This window comes from Panthera leo, chromosome F3, assembly GCF_018350215.1.
Source record: "Panthera leo isolate Ple1 chromosome F3, P.leo_Ple1_pat1.1, whole genome shotgun sequence".
In the NCBI taxonomy this organism is placed as follows: Eukaryota; Metazoa; Chordata; class Mammalia; order Carnivora; family Felidae; genus Panthera; species Panthera leo.
The window spans coordinates 27,289,607-27,300,754 of NC_056696.1; the positions used below are offsets into that span (position 1 = coordinate 27,289,607).

Below are 11,148 nucleotides of genomic sequence, written 5' to 3' on the forward strand. Positions count from 1 at the left end.
ATGAAATCTTGCCATTTGCAACAACATGGATGGAGCTAAAGAGTATAATGCTGAGTGAAGTCAGTCAGAGAAAGACAAATACCATATGATTTCACTCATATGTGGAATTTAAAAAACAAAATAAACAAGCAAAGGGGAAAAAAGCAAACCAGGAAACAGACTCTTAATAGAGAACACTCTGTTGGTTACCAGAGGGGAGATGGGGGCGGGGACTGGGGATGGGGATTAAAGAGTACACTTAACATGCTGAAAAAAATAAAATGAAATGAAATTAGTGCTCGCTTTGGCAGCCCATATGCTAAAATTGGAACAATACAGAGAAGATTAGCCTGGCCCCATACAATTCGTGCAAATTCGTGAAGCTTCCATATATTTGCATCGTTCCCCCAGCAAACTGCTACCCTTTGCAGATTAACTCAGACGAAACAATAGGAGTCAAAACACGACATGCCACACTGAATGATGAAATTGTGATATTTTGCTAGAGAGAAATTTTTTTAATGAAATTAAAAAAATAAAAAGAATCTCAGGTGATGGATGGGCACACGGCATCAGAGGTCGGGGGAACCCACAGCATCCAGACCAAGCCTTGACCAGAATCAGCCCCAGCTTTCACAACAGTGTTGCACACTGGAGCAGCCCCAGCCCCCTCTCCATTCTCCACTCCTCGGACCCCCACCACAACCCACAGGGGCCACAGAAGGGGACTTTAGGGCTCTTTTACCTTGTTTTGCCACACGCTGGTAAGGTCAGCATCGTCCTTTGGAGAACTTCCGCAGTGGGCGCAGGCTTGTACGTCCCTTGTACTGCACCTGAAAGTACAACGCTGCAGGTGTCTGACGTCCTATTGTAGTTCTGCCTTTACAAGCCAAGTAGAGACCGGAAAGCGAGGCTGAGGCGAGAAGAAAGTATCCTTTCTAAGTTCATAGCTATCCGATTACTAGCATAATTGCTCAGCACCTGGTCCTCAGGTTAATTGTGGGGGTGGGGCCTAAAATAATGTAAGGAAAGCACATAATGAGACTAAAGACCAGTTCTGTCCGCACTTGCTGCCTGTGGGGTGACCTTGTATGGTCCCCTGAGGTCATTGAGCCTCAGTCCTGGGTTAACCCGCTGACCTGACCACCTCATGATACCCAGATGCAGTAACGCGCATGAAAGGATAGTAGGACACCATAGAGATGTTTTATGTAAAAGAACAAGACAGAATAAAGAAAACAAAACAAAATCGTTTGTCAGGTGGTATATTAGCGGCCTAGGCCAGCATAACAAAGTACCACAAACTGAACGACTTAAAACAACGGACATTTATTGTCTCTGGTTCTAGAGTCTGGAAGGCTAAAATCAAGGTGTTGGCAGAGTCCTGCTCCCCCTGAAGGTGCTAGGGAAGGAACTGCCCCATGCCTTTCTCATCTTCTGGTGGCCCCAGGTATTCTTTGGCTTGTAACTACATCACCCCAATGTTCCATGTTCACATGGCTCTTCCCTATGTCTTCACATTATTTTCCCTCCAGGTGTGTCCGTCCATTTCTAAAATGCACCTGGGGAGGCGTCTGGGTGACTCAGTTAAGCATTCCACCTTGATCTCAGCTCAGGTCTTGATCTCAGGGTTGTGAGTTCGAGCCCATGCCTAGTGTGGAGACGACTTTAAAAAAAGGTTGGGGGCGGCGTGCAGATAAAATGCACCTGGGATTTTGGTTTTATTCGAGTATGGTGAGCCAACAGATCAGGGGATGGTTGCCATTGGAAACACGGTTTGTGGGGCACCTGGGTGGCTCAGTCGGTTGAGCGCCCAACTCTTGATTCTGGCTCAGGGTGTGATCTCCCATTTCATGAGTTCAAGCCCCACATGGGGCTCTGCACTGACAACGAAGAGCCTGCTTGGGATTCAGTCTCTCCCTGTCTCTGCTCCTCCCCCACTTGTTCTCTCTCTCTCAAAATAGATAAAGAAGCTTTAAAAAAAGAGTACTCATTACGGTTTTCGTGGGAAGGGAGGAGGAAGGCAAGGTGAGCAAGCTGAGGAGGCTTAGGATTGGACAGTTAGAATAATTTCGGCAAGCTCTGGGCCGTGGGGATGGTCTCTAGATGGCTAGTTCTTGGCCTCAAGGTGACTAGGAATATTGCCTCCTGGGATGTGAGAGCCAGATGGAGGAGGTGAAGTGTGGGCTCTGGAATGCTTAGTTTGCAAGGCAGGTCTCTGTGTAAGTCCTTTGCTATCTCTGGGAATTGGCCAATCATGGGAGGGCACCTTCACCCCAGTCACTGAAGCTTCAGATGTCAGAGCATCAAGAATCCAGAAAATAAGAAAATATAATTAATACAGTCTGTGTCCAGGGGCACCTGGGTGGCTCAGTCGGTTGAGCGTCCGATTTCGGCTCAGGTAATGATCTCGTGGTTCATGGGTTCAAGCCCCGCGTTGGGCTCTGTGCTGACAGCTCGGAGCCTGGAGCCTGCTTCGGATTCTGTGTCTCCTTCTCTCTCTGCCCCTCCCTGGCTCATGCTCTCTCTCTCTCTCTCAAAAGTAAATAAACATTAAAAAGAAAGTTTTAAATATACTGTGTCCAAATTTCCTTTTTTATAAGGGCAACAGTCATATTGAAGTAGGGCTCACCCTAATGACCTCAGTTTAACTTGGTTACCTCTGTAAAGACCCTATTTCCAAATAAGACCACTTTCTGAGGTATTGGAGAGTTCAACATATCTTTTTTACAGGACTTAATTCAACCATACAGACGAGGAACAGTAAGCTTTTTCAGTAAAGGGCCTGATAGTGAATGTTTTAGGGTAGGGGGCCATAATTCCTCTGTCACAACTATTCAGTCGCTGTTGTAGCAGGAAAGCAGCCAAAGACAATATGTAAATAAATGAGCATGGTTGTGTTGCAATAAAACTTTATTTACAGAAACAGGCAGTGAGCCATACATGGCTCACAGGCCATACTTTACCAACCCCTTGATAGAGACAAATTTTCAAAACAAGAAAAAATGAGTGTAGATAGCCTTTCTGAGAGAGGGGATTCAGCCAGAGAAACAGAGGTCAGGAGCAAAATTTGAGTCCCCAGAAGTATTAGGGGTGAAGTCAAGGCAGGTCTAAGCCCAGGGTCTAGGCTCAGGCATGTGTGTTCAAAATGAGAGAAGACAGAGCAGGCTGGACCCCTCACAGGTGCTAGGCACTGATCCTATAGAAAGACTGAATGGCTTTGCCAAGAGTCAGGGGTAGTGGAGGCCGGAAAACAAACACAGGTGATCTCACTGAGGCGGAGTTTGTAATCACCAATTTACACACCTCCCAGGCCGGGGGGGTCTGACTCCAGAAGACAAGACTATGGGGGCTGGGCATCTCGAGGGCCAGAGAGCCTGGACAGAGATTGTGGAGAGCAGAAACAGAGTCCATAATGTCAGGCTCGCCACTGAAACTTGTTTGGGGAAGGGGCTTTAGAAATACCCTCCCCACAAAAGCAGCCAAAGATGGGGCACCTGTACTGAGTTCACAAAGGCTCTCTGAATTGTGTTAAACAGCAATTAATAAGTAAACACTCAGGGTTGCAAAGAAATATAAACAGAAAGGTCAGGATACTAATGGCAAGTCGCTAATTGTGCTTGTTTAGCAGTATCATAAAACTTTACCCTCATTGGCCTGTCATCCTCACACCTCATTGAAAATCCATTAAAACAATGGCTGGGCCATTAACCCTGACTTGCAGGAAAAAGCTTCCCTTGGGCACAGTTTTTGACTAGGGTCCTTTCATTAATACTTCGCGTAATTGCTCGCTTGCGAGCTGGATAATTGTGATTACACACCGCTATTTAAATACTTAAATACGGAGGGCGAGCACCAGAGACTCTATCTTTTCTTTGCATCTTTTTAATAAATACAAGTGCAATCACCCCCCTCAGGCAAGATAATGTATTAAAACTTGAATTTTTAGAACAGACAAAAGTCCGATGGCTCCATTTACAAAAGAATTTGCCATAGGATTTCCTAAATAGTGAGCTCCCACAGCAATCAAAACTGTTTGATTTACAAAATTTCAGTTTGCTAGGGTTATTTTCCATCTTACAACCTGAGCACAAAGGTTATATGTCAGAAAGAAACATGACTGCTAGTAAGCACCCTAGTGACTGCTACACGAGAGAGCTAAAGGCTTGCATTTATAAGCAAGGTGGCCAGAAGGCATATTTTAAGGGCACCTTGAAGATCAGCCTCAAAGCCCGGGATAGGGCTGTTGACCTGCCCGGACATGCAAGGCAGATAGGGGAGCCACGGGGGTCACCAGTCAGAGAAGAGCAGGTGGAGAGGCCAGACTGCAATCTGGAGCTATACTACAGATAGACATGCCTCCCGTGTGTACAGAGGGGAAAGCCCTGATTACCGCCATTCCCTAGCCGTACACGATGAGACACACCTACCCAGCGCCCCTTCAGACACTGCCTGATGTAAAGCTCGGGGGAGTATTAAAGACTTTGCCGATAAAACAGTGGCTTCTCTGTCAGGATTCCATCAGCTTCCATGGCTCTGCATTGAAAACCAACCACATGAAATTGCAATATGCCATCTTGCAGGTGTGTGGCAACAAAGTCTGTAGGCTCAGTCGAGTAGTAACTTGTGACTAAGGATTGCTAAAAAATGGGTTTTGCTAACGATTACTCTTGGAGTTGTGGTTTTTAGAGTAAATCCACGGCTACCCCCTCTATTGGCTGCACGCTCACTCGCTTGCATTTCCTGATGCTTCTGTGAGGCAGACAGAAAGGTGTAGCAATGACGTGGTGAGCCGTGCCCAGTAGTCTCCCCACACAAGCATAGTTCCATTTGTGGCCATCAGTTGTCTAAGCCAGAAGAAAAAGCCACCTGGCCTGCTGGCTCCCAGGATTTAATGCACACACACCACCAGTAAAATGTGCACATGAAGCGTGGGGCGCTGGAGAGAATTGCAAATGTTTTATTTGCAAAATAAGAACACTTGATCAATAATCTGTCATCTGCTAAGACCAACATATTAACACCAACAAAGTCAGAAGGAGAATCTCCATGCATTCCCTCCCACAAGACAGGCATTACATTCACCTTATATATTAAAATATATGATTCACATTTTTCTCATTTTGCTGCAGATTGGTGAAAATGTTCCTTGGGAAACTACAAACATCAGTGCAATAACAGGGACAGACAGAGTGACATAGTTTGGAAACCATTCCCCAGACCTTTGCTGTCCAGTTCAGTGGCCACTAGTCACATGGGGCTATTGAGCACCTGCATTGTGGCTGGTCTGAACTGAGGTGGGATGTCATTGTAAAATTCACACCAGATTTCAAAAACATAGTACAAAGAAATGTATGTCTTTTTATATTGATTACATATTGAAATGATCATTGATGAGGTTTCAGAGCGGTGGGGGTCCAGAGCTGACAGCCAAGAAAGAATTCTTGAGACATCTTTGGGGCCAAAAGGTGATTTTATTAAACCATGGATAGGGACAGGACCCATGGGCCGAAAGGGCTGCACTAGGGTTGTGAAGAGTGCCTGGTTATATACTATGGAGCTAGGGGAGGTAAAGGCAAAAGAGAGGCCTCCAGAAGGACTTTCACATGCTAAAGAGGACCCATAAGATACCTGGGGCCTGGCTATAGTCCAGCGGTTGTTTTCTTTCTGGTAAGTCACTAACATTAAGACAGTAGGGGGTTCCTAGAGAAATGGGATACTCTGTGTACCTCCAGTATTTGTCAATGGGCTGCAGGTTATAAGGAAATTTCATTTTACCTACCATTTTCTTCTCGCCTTTGTTCCCCACATCACTGTGGAGGGGAAGGTGATGTTGGGGCTCCAGGAAACTAAGTCTATAGGTTTTTGGAGATTAGGCCACTGTTAAGATTGCCTTTTTCTTGTAATTTACTAAGACATTTGTAAACTGATAGAGACTCTTGTCCTGTATGACTGTGATCTCTATCAGTTAACCATTGGTTTTTCCCCTTCCTTTGTTCTTGAACAGCCAGGAGTGCCTGAGGAATGAATATCATACTTATCCAATGGTGGGGGGTGGGAGCATTTGCAGTGTATTAGCTTACCTTATGCTCCCTCATCAATAATATTTTGGCTATATTAATACATCATTAAAGTGAATTAAACATGTCTTTTGCTTTATTAAAAATGAGCCTACTAGAAAATTTTAAATTAGTGTGTGGCTTACATTATATTTCTATTGAACAGTGCTGCCTAGATGGTCAGCCTCATTTGGAGAATATTATATGCCATGGAGGTCGATTACAGCTTCTGAGAATATGTATATATATCTTATATATTTGGCATTAAAGTACCAAATAAATAGGACTTGGATTGATATTTCTACACAGGGCAGGGAAGTTATGACTATGAGAACATTAATATGTTCAAGACAGACTGGTCCTCGGGCGATTTTACTTGCTGTTCCTGACTATACATTTAATGCCCATTGCGGCCACAAGAGGGCAGTAGCGTATATAAAAATGTGAGCTTTTACCCAACTATTAACTGCGAAAACCCCACAGGCAGAACCATTACAAGGCAAGCATTCAGTAATTATTAGAGCTGATCCTTTCCCTCCCTCTTAAGTGCCATCTGCCCTGGGAAGAGGAAGAGACCACAGAGCACTGGAAGGCCCTTAAACTATGAGGCTCAGACAAAGCAGCAAAGCAGGAAAGCCATTCCATGTGAGAGAAATCATATTCAGGGACAGATGTTCAATACCCCAGGGAGTAGAGTCAGATTTACCTTCCTGGCTCTGCTACTAAGAAAGTGTGTGGCCAAAAGCAAGTCACTGGGTCTCAGTTTCCTCCTCTGTGACATGAGGTGGAGTGAGATGAGCTTTAATGCACCCTCCAACTTCAGCTTCCTTACTTTCAAGAGTAAACCCTGCAGGCCTGATGTTATTGTAGATTTAATGGGAAGTCAAAGCGAGCAGTAATTCAAAGACTTGCAGGGACAATGGTACTATAGATTCACACCTTGAGGCCCCCTATGCTCCAAACACTTAACAATAACAGATAAAATACAAAAAATTTAAAGTCAAAGCCTTACTCAAAAAGATGCACATCTCCAAAGATCAGAACAGCAGGGACATGGCACTGTAAGCTGGATGATGCTGTGGGATCATGAGTCTCCAGGACAAGAAGCAGGCAGAGGTGGTGAGGAGCTTTTCTGTTATGGTGAGATGGGGAATACCACATGAGGAGGTGTCCCCAAACCAGGGACCATATGGGGATCCCACACCCAAGAACCAGGGGCATAAAATGCATAACTGCTTCCAGAGCTGAGACTTACACCAAACTTCTTAGCCCCACATGAAGAAGAACTGGTTCCCTGGCCCAGTGACAGGATCAGCAGCACTCCCACATTATGACAGCATTGACACCCGACCGGACACTAGGAAATCTGGTTCTAAGCTGGGGGCTATGAAGACCAAGAGGAAGTAACTGTAAAACCACTAGTTTGGGGGGATGAGAATGACAGAGATCAAAATAACTAATAATAACTCCCCCAAGAGAAAGCCTAAGAAAGGCAGTGAACACCCAAAAAGCAAATAATCCAGTTAAGAAATGGGCAGAAGACACAAATAGACATTTTTCCAAAGAAGACCTACAGATGGCTAACGGGCACATGAAAAATGCTCAATATCACTCATCTTCAAGGAAATACAAATCAAAACCATGATGAGATACCACCTCACACCTGTCAGAATGGCTAACATTAACAACACAGGACACAACAGCTGTTGGCAGGGATGCAGAGAAAGGGGAGCCCTCTTAAACTGTTGGTAGGAATGCAAACTGGTATAGCCACTCTGGAAAACAGTACAGAGGTTCCTCAAAAAGTTGAAAATAGAACTACCCTATGACCTGGCAATTGCACTACTAGGTATTTATCCAAAGAATACAAAAATACTGATTTGAAGGGACACATGCACCATGATGTTTATAGCAGCATTATCAACAAAGCCAAACCATGGAAAGAGTCCAACTGTCCATTGACTGATGAATGAATAAAAAAGATGTGGTATATATATACAATGGAGTCTTACTCAGCCATCAAGAAGAATGAAATCTTGCCATTTACAATGACATGGATGGAGCTGGAGTGTACTATGCTAAGTGAAATAAGTCAGTCAAAGAAAGACAAATACCATATGATTTTACTCATTTGTGATATTTAAGAAATGAAACAGGTGAACATAGTGTGGGAAAAAAACAAGAGAGACAAACCATAAAACAGACTCTTAACTATAGAGAACAAACTGAGGGTTGTCGGAAGGGAGGTGCATGGGGGATGGGCTAAATGGGTGATAAATATTAAAGAGGCACTTGTGATAAGCACTGGGTATTATATGTAAGTTATATGTAAATTTTACTCCTGAAACTAATATTACACTACGTGTTAATTAACTAGAATTTAAATAAAAAATTGCAACAAAAAAAGTTGAATGCCTACATGAAACTTACATTCTAGTGGAAATGACAATTACTAAAAATTATATAATATCCCAAGTAGTAACAAGTGTTATGAAGAACTGTTGAGAATCCTCAAAGATAGAACAGAATGATTAACAACTATATGTAAAAACAAATTATGAAACAACAAATATGCAAAATTTTAAAAAGCAAGTAATAAAAAGGAGACAATTGAAATGAAAAATTATAGATTTTGAAATATGTAAACTCAGTAGTGTTGGATAAACACTAAGAAGTCATAATGAAATACAGAGTCATTTATTAGAAGGCAGTACTAAAGAAATCACACATAATGCAGCACAAAAAGAGAACATGTTATATATATATAGTTAAGATATATAGAATGTAGAATTATAGTGGTTAAGAGGCATAGAATGTAGACTGGCAAGCACCAACATACAGCTAATATTAATTAAAAGTAAAGAATAGAAGAAATGCGAGAGAAGTGATACCTACACAGATAATACCTGAAGTTTTCCAGTATTAACATTAAAATTCAGTAAGAATTCTAGATATGGATATATAGGAACTTGTATCTTCATTATGATGTATTTAGGTGCCTACAGATCATACTGAAACTACAAAACATGTAAGGATAAAGGAAAAAGTCATACTTGAGAAAAATAAGACTGTCTACAAAGGAAAGAAAATCTGATGGTAAGCAACATCATCAGCAACAGTTGCCAAAAAACATGGGAGGAACTCTTGCAAACTGCTGAAAATTGCCAATTGATATAGGATTCTATACCCAGCTAAAATATAGATTTTTTTTTTTCAGGCACTCAATAATTAAAAGAAATAATGGCCCATAGGTCGCAGGTAAAGGAATTAGTAAGGAATGAAATCACAATGGAAATTACAAAAATTTGGAACAGAACAACAAAATCACAACATATCTGGACAACAGTAGCAATAATGGCTATGATATGTTGCTTCTGGCTTTGTGCCAAGAATTACTTTAGAAATTTCCCAAGTAGTATATCTCTAAGCCCTCAAAGTCAGGAAATGAACTGGGTATTAATAAGTCCTGTGTAAGGATGAGAAAACTTTCTGGTAGAACAAAATAATCATGTTGCTATGGACTAAATGTTTGTGTCCCCCCTAAATTCATATGTTGAAGCCCTAATCTCCAGCACAATGGTATTAGAGGTGGGACCTTTGAAAGATAATTAGGTTTAGATGAAGTTATGAGGCTGGAGCCCCCATGATGGGAGTAGTGTGACCTGATCAGAAGAGGAAGAGACCCCAGTGCTTCCTCTCTCTGCCATGTGAGGATATAGTAAGAAGGTAACCATCTGCAAACCAGGAAGAGGGCTCTCACCAGAATCCAAACATGCTGGCACCCTGGCCTCAGACTCCAGAGCTGTAAGAAATAAATGTCCACTGCTCAAGCCACCTCCTCTATGGTATTTTGTTACAGCAGCTCAAGCTGACTAAGACACATGCATAACAGTCTGGGTCTGTACAAAGATAGGGAGGCAGCCAAAGAAGCAACAAGGCAGGTATAGATGGCTGCTTCTTGCAGCCAAAGAAGCAAGAAGGCAGGTATAGATGGGTTTTACTGACCCTTAGGAATAAGAATACGGGGCCTGTGCCAGAAACAAACAGATGTTTGACAGGCAGGAGGGGGAGGCAATTTAATTCTCAAGTATTTCATGCTGGCGATGCCCCTTTGCCCTACTCACCTTCGTTCTAGGCCCCCTGAGTTTGCTCCATTTTAAACACTATAATATCAGGAAGACCTGCCCAGCTTTTAGCCTGGACTGGATTTCTTTTTGTGTGCGTGTGTGTGTGGGGGGGGGGGTTGTTGTTGTTGTTGTTGTTGTTGTTGTTTGATGTTTTATTTATTTTTGAAAGAGAGCACAAGTGGGGAAGGCGCAGAGAGCAAGGGGGATAGAGGATCCAAAGTGGGCTCCGTGCGTGCAGCGGCAAGCCCCGTGCGGGGCTCGAACTCACAAACCGTGAGATATGACCTAAGCCGAAGTCAGATGCTCAACCGACTGAGCCACCCAGGCACCCCTGGACTGGGTTTTCAAGCTGTAAACAAAGAGGCATTTACAGGAACCAACCACACACTCAGACTGAGGCCCCCAAGCCTGGCCGCACCCAGAAATCTCCTGAGGAGCTTTCAAAGATACCAATGTCTTCCCCCCAAGATTTGCATTCCATTGATCTCAGGTGCTACCTGGACAATAAGATTTAAAAAAAAAAAAAAAGTACTGTCGTTCAACCAGAGCTGAGAACCAATGGCCTAGAGGTGGGTAAGACAAAGGAAACGTTCTTGCTGAATGTGGTGACAGGGACTTATCAGCCTCTTCAACACCCAGGACGAGTGCTTTGGCAAACCTCACTGGCTACTGTTCTGACACCTTCAGGAACTGGTTCCCCTTTCCTTTAAGGAAAAGTGTCCTCTTCTCTGAAATCAGAAAAGAGGAAGCATAGAGCATTTGTCAGCAAAACTAACAATCTCCCCGAGTGGAGGAGGGGAGTTGTCTCTTCCCTTGGCATGGACAGAGTTAAGGCCAGCAGCCTAGAATAAGGGTGGTGTGGGGAAACAGTTCGGTTCCTCCTGTGCACGGCCTCACAAGGAAATGACCCAGACGACATACGATCTGTGAAACCTCATCCCCTGAGGTCTAGAAAGCACTTCCCCCTCCTCCCCTCTGTCCCC

The 11,148-nt window shown here is 43.5% G+C and overlaps 1 pseudogene; it reads left to right on the plus strand.

Annotated features, from left to right (window-relative positions):
* The first annotated feature begins 274 nt into the window (after positions 1–274).
* On the plus strand, positions 275–375 carry LOC122212500 (annotated as a pseudogene).
* The last annotated feature ends 10,773 nt before the right edge of the window (positions 376–11,148 follow it).